This window comes from Euleptes europaea, chromosome 12 (genome assembly GCF_029931775.1).
Source record: "Euleptes europaea isolate rEulEur1 chromosome 12, rEulEur1.hap1, whole genome shotgun sequence".
In the NCBI taxonomy this organism is placed as follows: Eukaryota; Metazoa; Chordata; class Lepidosauria; order Squamata; family Sphaerodactylidae; genus Euleptes; species Euleptes europaea.
This window is the reverse complement of record NC_079323.1, coordinates 36,568,936-36,589,967: the sequence shown is the minus strand read 5'-3', so window position 1 is coordinate 36,589,967 and position 21,032 is coordinate 36,568,936.

Here is a 21,032-nt window from a genome sequence, read left to right as displayed (position 1 = left end):
CTGAAAAAAAATTCGGTAAAATTCGGATTTGGCGAAATTCGGCCCGTTTTTATTCGGGAAATGCCGAAGTCCAAACTCCCCCTATTTGGATTCGTGGAATTCAGCATGAAATTCGGCGTTCCTGAATAAATTCGGCCGAATAAGGCCATTTAAAACACATTCGCGGCTTTCCACGGCTCCGGGGGGCATTTTTGGAGGTAGAGGTCCCACACTTTCAGGGTAGCTTGGAGGGACCATACGTGCAAGAAACGCCAAGTTTGGTTAAGATTGGGTCAGGGGGTCCCGAGTTATGGGGTCTGGAAGGGGTCTCTCCATCCGCCCATTGGAATGAATGGGAGCAGGCAATCCTTAATGTGCATCTAGAGAGCAGCAAATCCAAGGCAAAACCTCCCATTGTTTCTGGGGCAGCCAGAGAGAGACTCACCGACCCACACTGACCTCCAGGCGAAGGTGGCAACTAGTGAAAACAGCAACACTTGCAAAGAGGAGATCAAGCCATCCCCCCACCAGGACAGGTCACCCCCCACTTTGGCTTCCCCCCACACACACACAGTAGAAGCCAGTCTGTGGCTTCTAAGAGCCGATGTAACTACGCCGAAAGTGCATCACTCTCAAAGCATAAGTAAACAGTGTAACTAGCATGGGTAACATATCTTTTCATTTCAACACAGCCAAAGTGCATCTTATAAGGCTACTAGCGTAAGTGCGACCTGTGCAAATTGTGTATTTTCAGGATTGATAGATTTCATGCTGCTGGATTCAAATCTTCCACAGCAACAATCACACTCTCAAAGAAGAGATCAGCCCCCGCCCAGGACAGGTAACCCCCCCAAATCATACTTGCAAAGAGGAGATCAAGCCCCCCCAGCAGAACAACCCTCCCCCAACCAGAAGACGCAAATTCCAAACAAAGGACAAGAACGGGCCAGCCAGAGAGAGACTCACTGACATGGGATGTACTAAAATGAATGACAGGCTAGCCCATTAGAAACAACAGGAGCGGTTGCACAGCCCATTGGAAACAATAGGAGCCAGCCAGAGAGAGACTCACTGACCCACAGTTAACTCCACACGAAGTTGGCAACCGGTGAAAATAGCAGAAAGCACAGTCCCACACAGAGTGATTAACAGCTGATTAACTGTTTAAACAACCCACTAAGTGGGTTGTGGGTAAAATCCCGCCAATCCACCAGGCTGCCTGCCGACCAGGTGTGATGAAAGATATACTTTTAAAAGCATAATTGCCCTACGTTATGTTATCATTTTATATCTCACAAGCTAATGAAATGGCAGACTGCACTTCACATGGTGCCTTAATGTTTTATGTACATGCATTTACAGACACCCGTTATACAGAAAAATGCACCCATTCACTACTCAGAAGGAAATCTATGGAGGGAAATCAACCTCGAAGAAAGACTGTTCCATTAACTCTGACTAACCATATGTTCTGGATGGCTCCAGTCAGGCCTAATTCCGATATGGGTGTGCACTTAAGAAGCCCTAGGTACCTAGTTAGCTTTCTTGTATCAGATTATTTAACTCCTGGCTGGAGGTACACCTCAATAATGTTTTGGGTTTGTTACGAGGACAGTACACAAATAGTGCTATATTAAAGAATCCTTGCTTCCATGTTAAGCTTTTATTAAAACATCTGTTCCATTCTTAACATTGACTAGATTGACAGAAAGTTATACCAAGATGCTCTGCTGTGTTCACTGCTACACAGTTCCTTGTGAGACATAAAACATGGCATTTGCTCCCCATGTTCTGTGTGTGCCTCAAGGGACTTGCTCACGGTGTTATGGTGGTAGTACATCCATTCAGGCTGGGAGGGAGGGTGTGCAGTTGAAAGAGGGGCTGGCAATAGGGTTGCCAACCTCCTGGTACTAGCTGGAGATCTGCTATTACAGCTGATCTCCAGCCAATAGAGATCGGTTCCCCTGGAGAAAATGGCCGCTTTGGTGATTGGACTCTATGACATTGAAGTCCCTCCCCAAAACCCCCTCCTCAGGCTTCTCCCCAAAAATCTCCAGGTATTTCCCAACCTAGAGCTGGCAACCCTAGCTGGCAAAAACAATAGCTAACTTGATAAGGGCACACATTCTTGGCTAACTAATTATCTTATAACTTCAAACACCATTCAGGTTTATCTATACTTGAAATATCTCTATAAATATATATATAAACCGTTAGTTCATTTTTGCTACTTTTTATCTTAACAAAGTCTATTTAAAAATAGCAATTAGAAGTTTCTCATACATATGAATATCTTTTTGGCCCTCAGCCAACATACCCATCTTTGAATCATATCTTTACTTCTATGAATTTGGATAGGGCTGTCAATTCGGTTCGGCCCGAACTGAAAATCAGCCGAATTTCCCTTGATTCGGCGGTTTTTAGTTCGGACGGATCCGAACTCAAAACTGGCGGGCAACCGGGGGGGCCGAATTCAGCGAGTTCGGGAGTTCGGCGAATAAATTCGGCCAATTCGGCCGTCAGTAAGCAGCATAACCGTCAGTAAGCAGCATTCTCCTCCCCCGGCCAATCGGTGGCCAAGCTGGGTCTTCTTCTGGCCAATCAGTCAGGATTGAGTGCTGGAGGAATCAGCTGATGTGCGGCCGGCCGGGGAAAGAGAGAGAGAGAGGGAAATCCTCATGTGTGTGTGAGGAGGTGCTTGTGCACATTCGCTCCTTTCCGTGGCTGCAGGGGGCGCATTTTTTGGGGTACCGACCCCAAACTTTCAGGGGATATTCAGACAGGTTTTTTTAAGAGACCACCCAAGTTTTGTAAACATTGGGTCAGGGGGTCCCGAGATATGGGCTCCCCCCCTTTTTTCTTTCCATGGCTGCAGAGGGCGCATTTTTGGGTGTGCCGACCCCAAACTTTCAGCGGAGCATCAGACTAGGCTTCTTAAGATACCCCCCAAGTTTTGTAAACATTGGGTCAGGGCCCCCCGAGATATGGGCTCCACCCCTTTTTCCTCTCCCCCCTTTTCCATTTTCGTGGCTGCAGGGGGCGCTTTTTTGGGGGTTCAGCCCCCAAACTTTTGTCATAGCTTCAGAGAATCCCTCTTAAGAGACCACCCAAGTTTTGTAAAGATGGGTTCAGTGGGGGCTGAAATATTGGCTCCCCCCCTTTTCTCTTTCCATGGCTGCAGGGGGCGCATTTTTGGGTGTGCCGATCCCAGACTTTCGGCGGAGCTTCAGTCAAGGCTTTTTAAGAGACCACCCAAGTTTTGTAAACATTGGGTCAGGGCCCCCCGAGATATGGGCTTTCCCCTTTCCCCTATTGGGATGAATGGATCACCCTCGAGAGATGCATACATATGGATCTTATATTGGATACAAATGGAATCATATTGGATTACCCAGCCTCCCAGCCCCTCCTGCTGGAACAGAAGACAGCCACAGTAAGACCCCTTTGGGGGCTTTAATCTATATTTTTTCTTTTCTGTGTGTGTGTGTGGGGGAAAGCAGAGTCTGTGTGTGTGTGTGGGGAGGGAGCAGTTTCTGTGGGTGGGGGGGGAAGCCAAAGGGGGCTTTTGCCGGTTCTGCCTGGGGTGTGTGTTCCCCCTCCAGTCTCTCTCTCCCTGGTTTGAGGGGGGGCTTCATTTTTATTCTTCAGGTTTTTCCTCATTCATAAGATCAGTTAGGTTATTGATGCTTGCTCAAAACTGATTTTCAAATGGTGACTTAAAGAATGCATCTGCCTGGTCCCAAGTCCAATGCAAAAGGAGACATTCCACCCCCTCCTGCTCATTATGCATAGCTAGCTGCCTCTGTCCCTTTCCATGGTATGCAAACTCCCAGGTGTCAGGTGTTGCTATGCACTGTTGCAAAGGTTTTGCATTGCGTGCTTGTGTTGCTTTGCAGTTGTATTGTTTTGCAAAATTCTTCACACCTGCCCCGCCCTTTGCATATTTGCAAAGGGGTTGCTCTGCAGTTGTGTTGCTTTGCAAAGTTCTTAGCACCTGCCCCGCCCTTGCTCTCATCAGCTGTTTGTCCGGCCGGGAGCTTTGTGCGTGGGCGGCAAGCTCTGCGGAGAGATCCACATTAAGGGTGGGGGGGACCCCTTTCAGGGCCCATATCTCAGCCCCCCCTGACCCAATCTTTACAAAACTTGGGGAGTCTTTCAATATACGTCCTTTGAAGCTCTGCTGAAAGTTTGGGACCTCTAAGCCCAAAAATGCCCCCCCCCAGAGCCACGGAAAGGCGCGGTTGTGTTTTTAATGGCTTTATTCGGCCGAATTTTTTCCCCGAACTTTGAATTCCCGCCGAATTGAACGGATCCGAAGTGGGGGAGTTCGGACTTTGGCACGTACCGAACCCACAAGGGCCAAATTCGGCCGAATCCGAACTGTACCGAATTTTTTTTTTTTTGACAGCCCTAAATTTGGACATTCTTGCCATTCTCAGACGCGCATGGCTCTCAATGAATAATATCTCTTGATAATGGATTCTAATCTACACAAGTCTATATAATTGTGTTACTTCTTTGTTTTCCTGCCCCTCTGCAAGGCTATTCTATTCTGGGTATCTAAACTCCCTTTTGGGCATCTATAGCTGGGAGGCCAGGCTAGCTTCGTTTTTGTGCACAGAGACGTCTTTTATGATCTCTTTTTGGTCAAGTCCAGCAATTTTTCACTATATTTCTATGACAAACATTTAAAAAAGGTATCCTGGAAAGGAAAAAAAAAAGGGACCAAATAATGATAATGATTTACCAGGAGCACACTTATAATAGTTCCTTTTTTAAAAAAATGCAAGGATTCTTAATAAAACGTTTCATCTCACAAGGAGTCTGGTTGTGTGACTGAAGACATGGAACAACATTTACTTTTTCTACAGGCATTTCTGGGGCAGGAAGGAAAGACAAGTTGGAGTATTCCATTATGCTGAGGGAATTCTCCAGAAAAAGGAATGAAACAGGAACACTGATAAAACAGTCAACAAAAATAGAGACTACCCTTGTAAAAGAAAAGGAATTGTAGAGTAGCAGTCTTTAGAAGCTAAAAGAGTTGTTGCATCTTTAAAAGGTTTACTGCGCCAGAAGATGTCAAAGGGAAGATTCAAAAGATGCCTGAGATAGAATTAAATTATGAACCTTGTTTCCACAGCTGTGAAACAGGAGAGGGAGCTCTCATTACATGAGCCGAACAGGATGGGGAAACTAAAGGGAATTTACTTTTGTCCTTTAGCAAACGAGAAACGAAGAGGACTCTCCACTGCTGTATACAAATGGACAGCTGCAGCTGATGTTTGCCATCTTATAGCGGCACCTCTGTCCTACACATTTTGACTTGGGACAGACAACATAAAAAAGAAAGAGCTCAATCAATTGGAAAATTGGGGCTTTTGCACAGGAAATTGTGTTCCTGTTGCAACACAAAATGCAAGGGCCAAGGATGTTGCATGAGGTTCTAAAAGGAGACATTTAGGAGCCACACTTTTGCTCTCTGCTATTTGTGTATTGCAAATATTTTTTTACGTATCATATAATGAAAAGGAATGTCCATGGTAGCCAAGTAATGTTTACATTGAGACTGATCCAAGGTTGGATACATTTCTATTCATCCTTGGATATCTCAAGATGTTCCCCAATTTACTTTATGTTTTTGGTCCTACCTGCACAGCTTCTGCAAAATAGCTCTAATTTGGGCCTACTCAGCCAATATTTCATCAAACCTATGTTTCACTGTTTCCCCTTCTCCGTCAATGAGGAGCCGGTGAAAAAGCTTTTCGCTTGACTGTCAGAGAATGGAGATAAATTCCTGCTGAGCCCTGAAATGGACAGCTAATCCTATATTTAAGGGTACCAGGTTGCCTGCCACAGCAGGCAACCTCCTGCCCGCACTCCAGCCTCCTGCTGCCACACACCAGAGCAGCTGGAGCAAAAATGGAAGCAATTGGTATTGTGTGATTCTGTTATATCATTTCCCATTGTGCACCCAAAAGTGACATCACAGTATCTTGTGATGCTTTAGGAATTTCCCAAATCTCTATGGAAAAAAACTGACCGTTGCAGATGCTGTGATGTCACTTCCAGATATGCAACCAGAAGTGACATCACAACATCACACACTATAGATTTTAGAGTCTCTGACCCTTTCCATGCTTCATACTGCCTTCAGCAAAAGGAGAGGGAGACCAACATGAACAGCAGCAAATGCCTACTGAAAGGAGGTAGTGTCTGATTAAATATCCTGTGTCGCCCTTTAATTGGCCAAGTTTCATGAAGTACCTTGCCCAGTTTCCACACATCAAGTTCTGCACTCCATTCCCAAAAGAGATGGACAACAACAGTTCCTATACCTGGCATAAATAAAAGCAAGTTTTCACCATCCACAGGACCAGTTCACTGCTCCAGCAACTCAAGTGGCCATTCTGGGGCACCAAACCAAGAAGGGGCTAGCATTGTGGGTGGTGGGGAGAGGCTTTCAGCTGTTGTCATCCTTGGAGCTAGTGCCACTACTGCCTGAGTATAAGCCAGGGTGTTGTTGGAAGTGGGTAAGCGAGGCAACTCAATAGCTTGACCCAGCCCTTGCTACCAGTATTTATAAAGCAGTGCAAATCCTAAATAATGTTACACCCTTCTAAATCCATTGAAGTCAGTGGGTTTAGAATGGTGTAATTCTGCCTAGGACTACACTGTTACACTGTTGGTAATTAATATAGTTAATCAGCTAAACATATGAAGGGTTACAACTATAATGAAAGCTCATGCCCTGCCAGAACTTCTGTTAGTTTTTAAGGTGCTACTGGACTCTTGCTCTTTTCTACTAGTGGCAGACTAATACAGCTAGTGGCAGACTAATACAGCTACTCATCATGATCTATAATGAGCACCCCATTAAGCTGGACTTTACTTATTTGCTGGGCTTTCACTTTACATATGCACTGCTGTTCAAACAGCTTTACTATATCCTGGGCTTGACCCAGTATTTCATAATTACAGAAACCGTGTAGTCCAGAATAATTTGTAGGCAGTCTTTGGCGAAAAACACATGGTCCCTTAATTCCCTTTCCCCTCCGTTTCAGCCAGGATCAAATTTACCCAGGCTGGGGGGGAAACTGTATGCATTACCTTGAAAAGCAGGGACAAAACTGTGCCCGTCGATCCATGTAAACAGAAAGAGCGGGAGACATGAAGTTCCTGTTTAGTTTGGCACACACACCATGCCCCCGGTGATTGGTCATTTCAAATTGACCAATGAGGGCCTTCCCTGCCCTGGGAAACGACCAATCACCGGGGGCGAGGGTGTTGAAAGCTAAACAGAAACTGTGCACGTCTCCTGCACTTTCTGTTTACATGGATGGATTTGCACACAGTTTCATCCCTGCTTTTCAAGGTAATGCGTACAGTTTCCTCCCAGCCAGGGTCAATTTGATCCTGGCTGAAACGGGGAATAAAGTGGGTTAAGGGACCATGCGTTTTTGGCCTTTGATTGTCTCCTGTGATGAGGACACTATTTGTTTTGTCTGACTTCCCATATTTTGCAGGTTTAACAAAAGCAAGCAATCAAAAACCAGCTAACCCTCTTAAATATAGGCAGGCATACAAGTAAAATGAGTCTACTCAAAATAGGCAAGCCATGCCATAGAAATACTCCAGGCTTGGCTCTTCAATATTCCCTTATCGGAAATGCTACGAAGTCCTGAAAGGTTAATATTCACAACCTCCTTCAAACTCTCATTAGCAAGGAAGTGACCACAGGCTAGCAACTGCAGAGCAAGTGTTCACATCACAAGTAAGTTGAGTGGTACTCTTGCTGGAGCTTTGGAATGGAATAGATGTTAAGGCTGACCTATGTTCTTAACAAAGCCCATTAGACTTCAAGAATAATGTTGCAACACATTAGTAGGGAAGGCAGGGACTCCTCACCTCTTTTTACCAATGCACTGCGACTCCTCATGGAGAAACTTCATTCTCAAGGGCTGTCAATCTGAAACCTTTTATGAGCTCTGCAGTAGCTCTAATCCGGAATGTCTAGCACATTAATTCACTTGTCGTGTAGTTAATGTCTTGAAATGCTGTTCCTTTACGTACTTGAATGAAATGGATTTTCACCTTGACTAAAAATTACCGCTACTGTACTTTTAACTCTCCCTTTCTTGACAATTTAATTATGTTAGGCAGTAGCATTTTTTGGTCCATTCCCCTCTTTTCTTTTAAATGAAAGGTTGTGCGTACTAGAAAACATCAAGGGCAAGTGCATCCATAAGTATGCTATAAGGCAGTAATATTTTGCTGTTTACCACAGAATAATTATTTTATTTCTATTTGTCCCACTGGTTATCCAACTCTTTCTCCAGGTTGCTCAGAGCAACATTCTTGGGGTTACCTCATTTTATTCTCACAAGAACCTTGCAAGCTTATGTCGTATAAGTAGTGGTCCTGAACTAAACAGTGATGAAAAGTCACGTTTCTCACACGACAGTCTATCTGAGATACCTTTGGCCTTCAAGTGGGTCACAATTGACCTTCAGATTAGTAACATCAGCAGTCCTTGTCATCATTTCATTTTCTTTTCTCTCTCCTTGCAGCTAATGGTTGGGAAGAAGTAATGGGGAGAAATTAAAAAAATGGCTGCTACTAGGCACTTGTGCTTGAGTAGTTGGAGTGATAACCTGGTTTAGGTGGCATGAGGGGAGAAAATAGTTCCAGAAAGAGAGGGAAAGAGAGACGAGAAAGGTCTCATATAGCAGGTTGGTGTAATAATTCCACTGGCTTAAAGTCTATGCGGACAGTAGCTTTTTAGGACGAAAAAAATGACCATACCTAGCTCTAGAGTTGCCAACCTCCAGGTACTAGCGGGAGATCTCCTGCTATTACAACTGATCTCCAGCCAATAGAGATCAATTCACCTGGAGAAAATGGCCACTTTGGCAATTGGACTCTGTCGCATTGAATCCCCTCCCCTCCCCAAACCCTGCCCTCCTCAGGCTTCACCCCAAAAACCTCCTGCTGGTGGTGAAGAGGGACCTGGCAACCCTACCTAGCTCCTAACTGGCTCAATCTACAAAAGCCTAAGGGGAAAAAAAGAGATTATAAAAACAAATCAGTTCAAATTGCTTTCTCAGGAATCAATCACAGATATTTTAACAGGGGAACATTGTCAAATACTCTCCACAGTGTAGCATTTTATGTTAAAGATGGGTCTTGGTTCTGGAAAATATTCATGCAACTGCATTACAGGATAATAGATAAACAATTTCAGTTGTAATAACAAGATAGCAACATGTGCTTTGCACTAAACCTGACAAATTATTGTGATGATGCTTTTTACAAAGTGTAGTTTTCTAGCTGTTTAATATAGCTGTGTGGTCAATGTGTCCTTTCACTTCACCCCAAAGGAGGGCTTAATTAAATTTCATTTGGGCAATGGCCATTTTTAATTACCATGCATTTGCATACATTATGATGTGTAATGAACAGTGGCAAAGGGTTTTAGTAGAAATGGCAACTCTGAATTACTCAATTACTCAATTTGGGTGCGGTGGAACACAGGCAGGATGGTGCTGCTGCACTCGTCTTGTTAGTGGCTTCCTAGAGGCACCTGGTTGGCCACTGTGTGAACAGATTGCTGGACTTGATGGGCCTTGGTCTGATCCAGCAGGGCCTTTCTTATGTTCTTAATTCCTGCCTTGAAGGCAACAGAAAGAGACCACAAGAGAAGAGGGACGGATTGACTCTGTCATTCTAACTGGCTGGGGTGAGATCATCAAGTTCATAGTTCTAATCCTCTTTCTACGGATCTTTTTTGTACACAATGTACCTCGGTGTATGGCTGTTTTGCTTTATTAATCTAGGGAGCTCTGCTGTTCTAAAAAGAATAATCTTCTAGAAGTACCATCCTAAACAGACTTACAACCTTCTAAATCCATTGAACAGGATTATCCCCTGTATGGATGCCACACATCTAGCTCCCACTCCCTGGCAAACCCAGAGACATTCAGGTCCTGTCAGTCCAAGGTAGGCGGAGTCCACATGAGGCTGCCAGTCAGATGGACAGCCCATGGGAAAACTCATCCAATTGTACCCACTGATTGACCACTGGGGGCCTTGATCAATTGAGCAGCTGTGGGAGCTTGTTGTGCAGGGGTGGGAAGTTGTCTAGGTAGAATCCTGTGGCAGGCAACCAGGCAAGGCTAGCTGCAAAAGGGAAGCCTGTAGAGAGGAATAGCCAGATGACAGCAGTTCCCTACCCTGTCTATTATGGGAGCCTCTAATGTGTGTGATGGCAGGTGGCCACTTGGAGGGTGGGGTGTGGGCCAGATTTTACCCTCAAAGGGGGCTGAAGATGTCATAGAGCCCCACACTCCTAGCACACAGTGAACAGGTCTGGCAGGTGAACTAGGGCTGTTGAAAAAAAATTCTGTTAAATTCTGATTCGGCAAAATTGGGTCTGTTTTGATTTGGGAAATGCCAAAGTCCAAACTCCCCTGATTTGGATCCGTGGAATTCGGCACCAAGTTCTGAGTTCGGAAAAAATTCAGCCGAATAAAGCCATTAAAAACACACCCGGGGGGGGGGAATTTTTTGAGGTAGAGGTCGCAAAATGTCAGTGTAGCTTGAGGGGACCCTTCTTGCAAAACTTGGAAGCAAAACTTGGGGGTTCTTGCAAGAAGGGTCACCTCAAGCTACACTGAAATTTTGGGATCTCTACCTCCAAACATGCCCCCCCAGAGCCACGGAAAGGCGAGGATGTGTTTTTAATGCCTTTATGGTTATGCTGCTGATTCGGAGTCCCTGAATTTGCCGAATTTATTCAGTGATCGTCCCGAACTCACCGAATTTGGCTCGTTGTTTTCCTGCCTTTTTTGAATTTGGTTCCATCCGAACTAGAAACCGCAAAATTGGGGAAAAGTTGGCTGTTTTTCAGTTCGGGAAGAACCGAATAGACAGCCCTAAGGTGAACATACCATGTTTGACAGCCATGACCGTCCAAGTACCATCTGTTTTAGGGCTGTTGATTCGGTTTGGTCCGAACCGAAAAACAGCCGAATTTACCGCAATTTGGCGGTTTTTCAGTTCAGACGAACCGAACTCAAAAAGGGGGGGAAACCGGGGAGCCGAATTCGCCGAGTTCGAGGTGTTCCTGAATAAATTCAGTGAATTTGGCCCCTTTAAACGGAAGGCGCAGATCTGTCCCCCCCCCGCGCGCCTCCAGGAGCTTCCCTGGAGGCGTGTGGCGGGCCCTTTAAATAGATCTGTGCCTCCCGGCCATGAGGTGCAGATCTATTTAAAGCCCCCTGCCAGCCCTGCTGGGAGTCCCGGCAGGGCTGGAGGGGGGGTCTGGAAACCCTCTGCGCTGTCTGCGCAGACAGCGCAGAGGGTTTTGCCAGACCCCTGCCAGCCCTGCCGGGAGGCACAGATCTATTTAAAGCCCCTATTTAAAGCCCCCCCCCCAGCCGCAGGGCTGGCGGGGGATTGGCAAGCCCCGGAGTCCCGGCGGGGCAGGGGGGATCTGGAGGGGGTCTGGCGGGGGTCTGGCAAGCCCTGGGAGTCTCAGCAGGGCTGGGGGGGTATGGGGGGGCTGGCGGGTGGCTGGCAAGCCCCGGGAGTCCCGGCGAGGCTGGGGGGGTCTGGCGGGGGTCTGGCGGGGGGCTGGCAAGCCCCAGGAGTCCTGGTGGGGCTGGGGGGGTCTGGCGGGGGACTGGCGAGGGGCTGGCAAGCCCCGGGAGTGCCAGCGGGGCTGGGGGGGTCTGGCGGGGGTCTGGCGGGGGTCTGGCAAGCCCCAGGAGTCCCGGCGGGGCTGGGGGGGTCTGCCGACGGTCTGGCAAGCCCCGGGAGTCCCAGTGGGGCTGGGGGCTGGGGGGGCTGGCGGGGGGCTGGCAAGCCCCGAAAGTCCCGGTGGGGCTGGGGGGGTCTGGCAGGGGTCTGGCGGGGGGCTGGCAAGCCCCGGGAGTCCCAATGGGGCTGGGGGGGTATGGCGGGGGGCTGGCGGGGGGCTGGCAAGCCTCGGGAGTTCCGGCGGGGCTGGGGGGGGTCTGGAGGGGCATGGCAAGACCCAAGAGTCCCGGCGGGGCTTGGGGGTCTGGTGGGGGTCTGGCGGGGGTCTGGCAAGCCCCAGGAGTCCCAGTGGGGCTGGGGGGGTCTGGCAGGGGTCTGGCGGGGGTCTGGCAAGCCCCGGGAGTCCCGGCAGGGCTGGGGGGGTCTGGAAACCCTCTGCGCTGTCTGCGCAGACAGCGCAGAGGGTCTTGCCAGCCCCCCGCCAGCTCTGCCGGGAGTCCCGGCAGGGCTGGGGGCGGCTTTAAATAGATTTGTGCCTCCCGGCCGGGAGGCGCAGATCTGTTTGAAGTCCCCCCGAGCGCCTCCAGCGAGCTTCCCTGGAGGCGCGCGGCGGGCCCTTTAAATAGATCTGTGCCTCCTGGCTGGGAGGCACAGATCTATTTAAAGCCCCCCCCGCCAGCCCTGCCGGGGTCCCGGCAGGGCGGGGGGGGGACCTGGAAACCCTCTGCGCTGCCTGCGCAGACAGCACAGAGGGGCTTGTTTAAATGGCCCCCACGAGCCTTCAGGGGGCTTCCCTGAAGGCGAGTGGGGGGCCCTTTAAACAGATCTACGCCTCCCAGCTTGGTGGCGCAGATCTGTTTAAAGGGCCCCCCTTGCGCTTTCAGGGAATCCCCCTGAAGGCACGCGGGGGGCCGAATTTTCCCCCAAACTCCGGATCCCCCCGAATTTCCAGGGATCCGAAATGGGGGAGTTCGGACTTCGGCACGGCCCGAATAAAAACGGGCCGAATTTTGCCGAAGCTGAACTATACCGAATTTTTTTCAACAGCCCTAATCTGTTTGCTTGCCTCAAACAGCTTTGTGCCTGGGCATTCGCTGCGGTGGTTGAGTTTCATCACTCTCATCTTCTTCTTTTGCAAGCTTCTTTTGCAACTGTGCATTAGATTAAATTCATGACACTCTGGGTCATGAATAGTTGGAATAGGTGATTCCGTAACAAATTGAAACGATAACTCCTATAAATTTATGCAAAAACACACATTTACAAAATAATGTAGATGATAACATTTGCCAAATTGCAAGACTTTTGGACATAAGAGTATTTATAATCACTTACTGCCTGAATTAAAAAAAGGTAAAGGTAGTCCCCTCTGTGCAAGCACTGGGTCATTAAGAAGAAGAGCTGGTTTTTATACCACACTTTTCTCAGCCTTTAAGGAATCTCAAAGCAGCTTACAATCGCCTTCCCTTCCCCACAAGAGAAACCTTGTGAGGTAGATGGGGCTGAGAGAGTTCGGAGAGAACTGTGACTAGCCCAAGGGCACCCAGAAGGCTTCATGTGGAGGAGTGGGGAAACAACCCGGTTCACCAGATTAAAATCCACCACTCATGTGGAGGAGTGTCAGGGATGTCAACCTCCAGTTTACCTGGAGAAAATGGCTGCTTTGGCAATTGGACTCTACGGCATTGAACCTCCTCCCCTCCCCAAACCCTGCCCTCCTCAGGCTCCAACCCAAAAATTTCTCGCCGATGGCAAAGAGGGACCTGCCAACCCTAAGGAGTGGGGAATCAAACCCAGTTCTCCAGATTAGAGTCTACTGCTCTTAAGCACTACACCATGCTGGCTCTTACTGACCCATGGGGTGATGTCACATCACAATGATTGCTAGGCAGACTATGTTTACGGGGTAGTTTGCCAGCAAACTGGGTACTCATTTTACTGACCTCGGAAGGATGGAAGGCTGAGTCAACCTTGCGCTGGCTACCTGGACCCTACTTCCATTGGGATCAAACTCATGTCATGAACACTGCTTTGACTGCAAGAGGGGAATGTTTTGAAAATGGGATGCACTTTCTAAATCTTCCCACACACACACCCCTCATGCTATTCTGGTATGCAAGCATTCTAAAAACCAAATTTTAGCACTTTTGTCTGAATGGAAAATGGCACCAAAGAAAATTGAAAGGTACTTGCAGACTAAGTTGACCCAACGAAGAGCTGACTTAGGAGCATTTTGGAATATAGATAAATGTGGCAGCATTGTTTTGCAAAATATATGAACCTACAAGGAAAACAAGGAAAATCTCTATTCATAAAAGAGAATTCAGTTGTCGTATCTATGGAGCTCTGGCAGCAAAGGTGTGAAAGACCACACAAAAAAGATGCCCAGTTTATTGTACCACTATGTAAGATGTTAGGCTTGTGTATTTCTTTGTATGCCTGTGCAGATACATAAAAGGGCATTTACCAGAAGATCCTAGAAGGAAACAGAAACAAGGGGCACAGACTACAGATACACAATATAAGCTTTTCAAGTTTTCTGAACTTTTACATTCAACTTTTACATTCAGTAAATTCATAACTCAGTACAATAAGAACCTGTAAGTGAGGATGCCACTCCAGAGGATTACCAATGCTTTATGGTGTGTCTGTTATTATTAGCAAAATACTGTAATACTATATATCTTGCTGTAATAACAGATTATTGTTATTTTACCTTCTGTAAAATAGCTTGCACTAATGCAATGTTTGCCCACACTGGTGGATTTTAGGAAAGAGCTGGAAGAAAAACTTTCATGTTTAGACAAGCACAAGTGGGAACTCACAAGGACTTGCAGGAGGTTTCTCATATCCCCCTCCTCCACTATTTCTTGTTTTCCTTTCCTGAAAGCCCCCATAGCCTCTCCCCTTTTCCTGCTTCCTTCAAGTTGGCGGAGTCCGTAGAATAAAGCAATGTCTAATGTTCTGTAAGAAACAGAAACCTTTGAAGAGTGGATGTGTTGAGATTCCCCAAATCTGTCCATTTTGCTACTTCATTTCCTGAGATAACTTTGGGTCAAACTAGACCATATGATAGAAGATCCATAAGTGGATCTTCCCAGAATTTTTTTGAGTAAAATAGCAGTCATGTAGGGTACAATCTGGCAATGGTTCATGGGAAAAGAGATTTTAACTCTTTTCTCTCGGGACAGTAACATGGACTGAAACAGATACCCTATACTGTCACTAGACAAAAGTGACCTAAGACACTGCTAATAGCTTAAGAGGGGGTAATTTTGACAGGTGAAACTGCATAGGGGAAACAATCTGCATTTTGTTTAGATGGTTAGTTTCAGAAAGGAATAAAGGGTTAAACAAATGGAAACTTCATGGAAATGGCTTCATAGACATGGGCTTTGTGTTGATGAAGATAGGATTATGAGTAATACCAATGACAAGAATCAGATATATTTACTAGAATCTTACAATGAACATGACTGAACAAGCATTCTCATTCAACAACTCAGATAGTCTGTTTCTTCAATGCTGGCACGTATATCGACAGTAAAATGATCTCATATGTCATAACTTATGATTACACAATGTTTCTTTGCAGGTCTCTGCCCTGCTTACGTGTCTTTAGAATTACCTAAAAACAAAATCACCCAGGGGGCATTTTTAGAACTCCCCTGAAATTGCTTAGATCCATTAATTTCTAAGGTACTTCCAAAGAAGCCCAAATAATAACTGTTAGGATTCCCCCCCCCCGATGCTGATGTATCCTTGCCTCCTTTCATCATTAAACTTCAGTTTTCTTTAGTACAGCTCAAACATCTTAAACCACTTCCAAAGGCCATCATAGCAATCCACTATCTGCTCTTGTTGCAGTGCTTAATGTAAGGCAGATGGTAGAAAATCATCAGAATTAATCTCTGTTTCTAATAATCTGTTAGTCTAGTAACTCCTACACTATTGGCACTGCTGCATCTGATAAACCGTAGCACAACTCCCCAGGTTTCACAATTCATGTTCTATTCTTGCCTTGCAGTTGGTTTATAGAAAGGAACGCAAAGATGTCAAGACACAAATTCCTTAAGGAGCTTGCATCATTCAGTCCCGGAGACATCGGTGACTTATAAGACAAGAAGCCCATGGCGTATCGTCACCCTAACCTTCACCACCATTAGTCATGATGAGGCCAATGCATTCAATCAAGCAAATGGAAATGGCTGCATTGTTTAGAGGTGGATTAAAGGGAAAGATGGCTAAATGAAAACATATGTGCCAGAATGGAATAACAATGACCTTCAGTTCAGACCCTATTTTGTAAGGCACTGAATCACCCTGGAGTTTAACATTTATTTTCCTTATTAACATCATACGATACCCTAGCAAATAACCCCACAGTTATGAAATTCTCCCCAAACTTCCTCATGTCATCATCTCCTTTACTATTGTTGGAAGTGAAGGACTTTACGCTCTCTTTACCTTAGACTTCAGAGGGGGACAAAACTAGTGAGTCAGAGAGATAGAGGGGACAAGACACTGGGGCATCCTTTCTCTACTGCTCTGAACTATCTCTTTGATGTGCAGATTGCTACTCTCAGGGAAAACTTCCTTCCTTCCTGCTTCTTCCTCACCTCCTCACACACTGGCTCCCTCTTCTCCATCTTGACACCATAAGGGAAGGACGCACGTCCTGGATCTCCCTTCATCCTAGTTAGTTAGAATAGATAGGGAACTATATTTTACCCTATCCTATCCAGAAATGGATTTCCTACAATTAATGAAGTATATTAAATACACAAAAGACTCCTAGCAATTTTGTTCCTGTCACACACAGAGGTTTGGATGAGCTTTTCTGTGCACAATAGCCTTTGTGCACTCTGCTAATTTAACAAGGATTTGGGCATAACAAAAGCCCTCATAAACCAACAGCAATGACTATTCTAAATTTGCCAAGATAAAATATAGCATTACTACTGCTGCTGCAAATGCTACTGCTTTGGTAAATGTCCTACCATTTGCTTAAGATTTTTTACATTTATACTAAAGTGTACCCAGCTTGCTGGGGGTAAAGGGAAGATGACTGGGAAAGGCACTGGCAAACCACCCCGCAAACAAAGTCTGCCTTGGAAACATCGGGATGTGATGTCACCCCATGGGTCAGGAATGACCCGGTGCTTGCACAGGGGACCTTTACCTTTAAAGTGTACTCACTCATTACAGGAAAAACTACACATTATGAATCCAAGTCAGTGTGGTGTGGGGGTAACTATTGTGCTGGCCAGGGATCTCAGGCAACCAGGTTCAAATCCCAACCCTTGTCATGAAGCCACACAAAGTTGTGAAGATGAAATGGAGAAGTAAGAACCACCAATGTCCTACCTTTGGTGCAGATGAAATAAAGAAGTAAGTACCACCGATGCTGCGCTCAGTTCCTCAGACGAGTAAGAAAAATGTGCTAGGCAGAATGTGTAAGATGCAAATACAGAACGCTCATAATGCTAGTGCAGGAACCCATTGGTAGGCAGGAAACAGTGCTCAATTCATGTTATCAATTCTGTCCCACAAATACTCCAACAACCAATTTTAAAACATACTTTACCCAACTAGAATTCAAGACAGGAATACTTCTAACTGCTGGGGAAAATGGTTAAGGTGGGGCATTTGAAGGGGGAAATTGGCAGGCATAAGAAAGGCTACACAAGCCCACCTGCCCATGGATCCTCCCCTGCAAATGCTTCCCCTCCATTCACATTGTCTAGAAGATACAGGTTTGAGAGAAACATTGTCACTCTTATATTTATGATGTAGATATACTCTTATGTGCTCTACAAATGATATACAGAACTGGATTCTCTACAAAGAAAGTGTTGTGGTGAAGGATAAAGGCACAGCTGTGAGTCTCCTAGTGACAAGACTGTCCCTGGAAGTTTTGGGGTGACTTTTATGGACAATAGCTGACATAAGTATGGCTGCTCGCAACATGGCAATTTTTCTGCACAGAGATAATCCCAGTGTTAGGAATACAAACACCTTCAAGTTTACACTCTGGAAATCTTGTTGTTTTTTAATATGTTACTGGATCCAAATCTTGCTGTTCAGCTTCCTGAAGTGAATTGGCTCTTTTGATTACATAGTCCACTGTTGTGCAATTGCCTTCCTTCCCTGATATCCCCCTCTATCCTAATTTGTTTCATCCAGTCTTATAAAGGATCCTAATTTGACTAAACTATTTGAGAGCCAGCATGGTGTAGTGGTTCCAAATGCCAACTTGGAAGGCTTTAAGAGGGGTGTGGACATGTTCATGGAGGAAAGGGGTATTCATGGCTACTAGTTAAAATGGATACTAGTCATGATGCATACCTATTATCTCCAGGATCAGATGAGCATGCCTATTAACTTAGGTGCTGTGGAACACAGGCAGGATGGTGCTGCTGCAGTCGTCTTGTTTGGGGGCTTCCTAGAGGCACCTGGTTGGCCAGTGGCCACTGTGTGAACAGACTGTTGGACTTGATGGGCCTTGGTCTGATCCAGCAGGGCTTTTCCTATGTTCTTATGTGGTTAGGAGCGGTGGACTCTGATCTGGAGGACTGGGTTTGATTCCCCACTCTTCCACATGAGCGGTGGACTCTAATCTGGTGAACCAGGTTGGTTTCCCCACTCCTACACATGAAGCCAGCTGGGTGACCTTGAGCTAGTCACAATTCTCTTAGAACTCTCCCAGCCTCACTTACCTCACAAGGTGTCTGTTGTGGGGAGAGGAAGAGAAGGAGATTGTAACCCAGTTTGGGTCTCCTTAAAAGGTAGAGAAAATCGGCATATAAAAACCAACTCTTTTTCTTCCTCCTCTTTTTCTTCCTCTTCTTCTTCCTCTTCTAAACCTGCTGCAACAGAAGAGAATATCACACAAGTTAATACCACTCAATTCTCTTTAGTGTCGAGATCCATATGCTGATTAGAAATCATCCCTATCAATTATTTATATGCTGAGTAACTCTTTCTTCATCCTTCCTTTTCCTTCTGATTTCCATGAACTCTGTGATCTCTGATCTCCATGAATTATAAGTCAGATATTAGATCACTGAAAAACCACTACCTGAGGTCCTGGAGAGCAGCTTCAGCCAGCCAGTCAGAGTAAACAATTGTAGCTGGATACCTCGCTCCTAAACACATTACATATGTGGAGGTCTAATGTATGTCAACCATTCATACATACATAAGAGTCAGCTTCTTCTATATCTTCAGGCCTTATCCTTGTACCTCAAAAATAAAGCTTTGGCTTAAGCACTCAGTGTCTATGATTTATCCTTATTTTATGACTGATGCATCTCTTGAGAGATTAGACAGGCTTTTGTGAAATGAGTAATACTTTAATCCCTCCATGGCATCATTTACAATTCCTTGTAATTTTTAAATTATCCATTATTGCCAAGGGATTAAATTATGGGAATGTTTCTAACTATATTCCACTTCTTCAGTAATCCCTCTTCTCAAAATAAGGTGACTCAGATCCAGGTGAGCCAGAATTTTCTTCTGTCTTATTTACCAGGAGTCCTAAGTGCACAGACAGAATTCCTAAAACAATTGTTGTCTTAAATTTATGGAAAATGTAAATACGTGAACATGGTAAATTTCACCCATCCTTATGTTAAACCACCATTGTACATTGCAGCACCTGGTGCAAAATAATTATTAAGCAGTGTTAATAACAATTCAGACTATTTGGTTATTTCTAATTTGTTTTCACTATAACTTTGGCCCACTAGAACTGACAAAGTACTCCAATTTTGTTTAGATCAATAACATTGCCCTCCTAAGTAAATTTATTCTCTTCTAGTCCATTCAAGTCAGTGATTTTGAAGGGTGTAACTCTGATTAGTATTGCTCCCTTAAGCCATTTTATGGTGTAACTTTTAAAATATTCCCCTTCTCACTCCGTGCTCTATGGTTTTCAACCAATTTTCTCATCCCAGCTAGAAATGTTTACCTCAGTTTCAACGAAGGTTTCAAAATATGCTTGCCAGCCCTCAGTGGGCAACCCCTAGGATACTGGGTGATAGGGCTTACCCAAATGGTGTCCCACCATAAAAACATAGAGTTTCCTGGGACTCCTAAAGAGTCCTGTGATGCAGTGATGTCACTTTTGGTTATGCAGCTGGATGTGACATTACAGCATTATGGGATACTGTTTAGCCCCTCCCATTTTCCTCCACAACCTTATCATACAATGGTGGGGGATGAAGATAGATGGTGAGAGGTTGCCCATGTTGGCCAGCCTATTTGGGGATAATAGTTTCTAAAAACTATACTACTATATCGTGCTTCCCTGAGTTCTGGACTCTTTCAGGCATTTCATTCTACAAAACATCATAAGACAGTTAAGACTATAAGGAATTTATCATATTTCTATCGATATTATGGCATAATGCTGTCCATCTTGTACTTGGTTAATATTGATAAATTCTCCCAAACTGACCCTTTAATTAGGCATGTCCATCAGAACTTCTTGCTCTGGGATCTTTTTTCACTTGATGGTTTTATATTTTCCCATTGACAAACTTATCATTGTCTCACCAATTATGCATTCTGGTTAGAGAAACAGTCTTATTTTTAAAAATACTTTCAACACAAACTATAGGATTGATGGGCAGGAGTGCCCACTGACAAAAAAAAAAAATCCCTCTAGCCAGCTCACATATTAAAGAAAAGCTATCTCCTTTTATTTCTTAGAAACACAGCAAAGGTTTTTGTAATGCTGTTATGTTTACTAGATTTGTTTCTTATCTTTATGCTAACTCAGTTATTTCTATTGCAACCCTATGCAAAATTACTCCAGGCTAAGCCCATTGTAATCACCATATGTTGCATTCAAGAATTGGAGGAGAAAACTGCAGAAGTCTAAATTCCAATCGGAGACAACTACCTGAATCCTCATTACAAATGCATAGATTTCCAAGTGTGAATATTTAATGGAGTGCTCAAACAAGTGAGACTAACTTCTCAAGTGAACACCCATAGAACTGCACTGAAAGTGTGCATAGGCTTAACAAAACACATTTATGTAGCTGAGCCTGGATCTGGATATGCATTTCCCCCACATATTCTGGCTACTGTTTTACTCTGTGTTTAATGTCTGCCTCGATCCCAAATCAAAACCTGGTCCTATGCATACTTGTCAATTCAGAGTTTTCTCCCCACTCCAATTCTGAGCTCTTCCTCCCTGTGATGAACAAAGACTTTGAGAGAAGGTCAGGAAAAAAACTGGCAGGGAGTGAGCGGAGCTAAGGAGCTCATGCTCTCTTTCCTGAAAA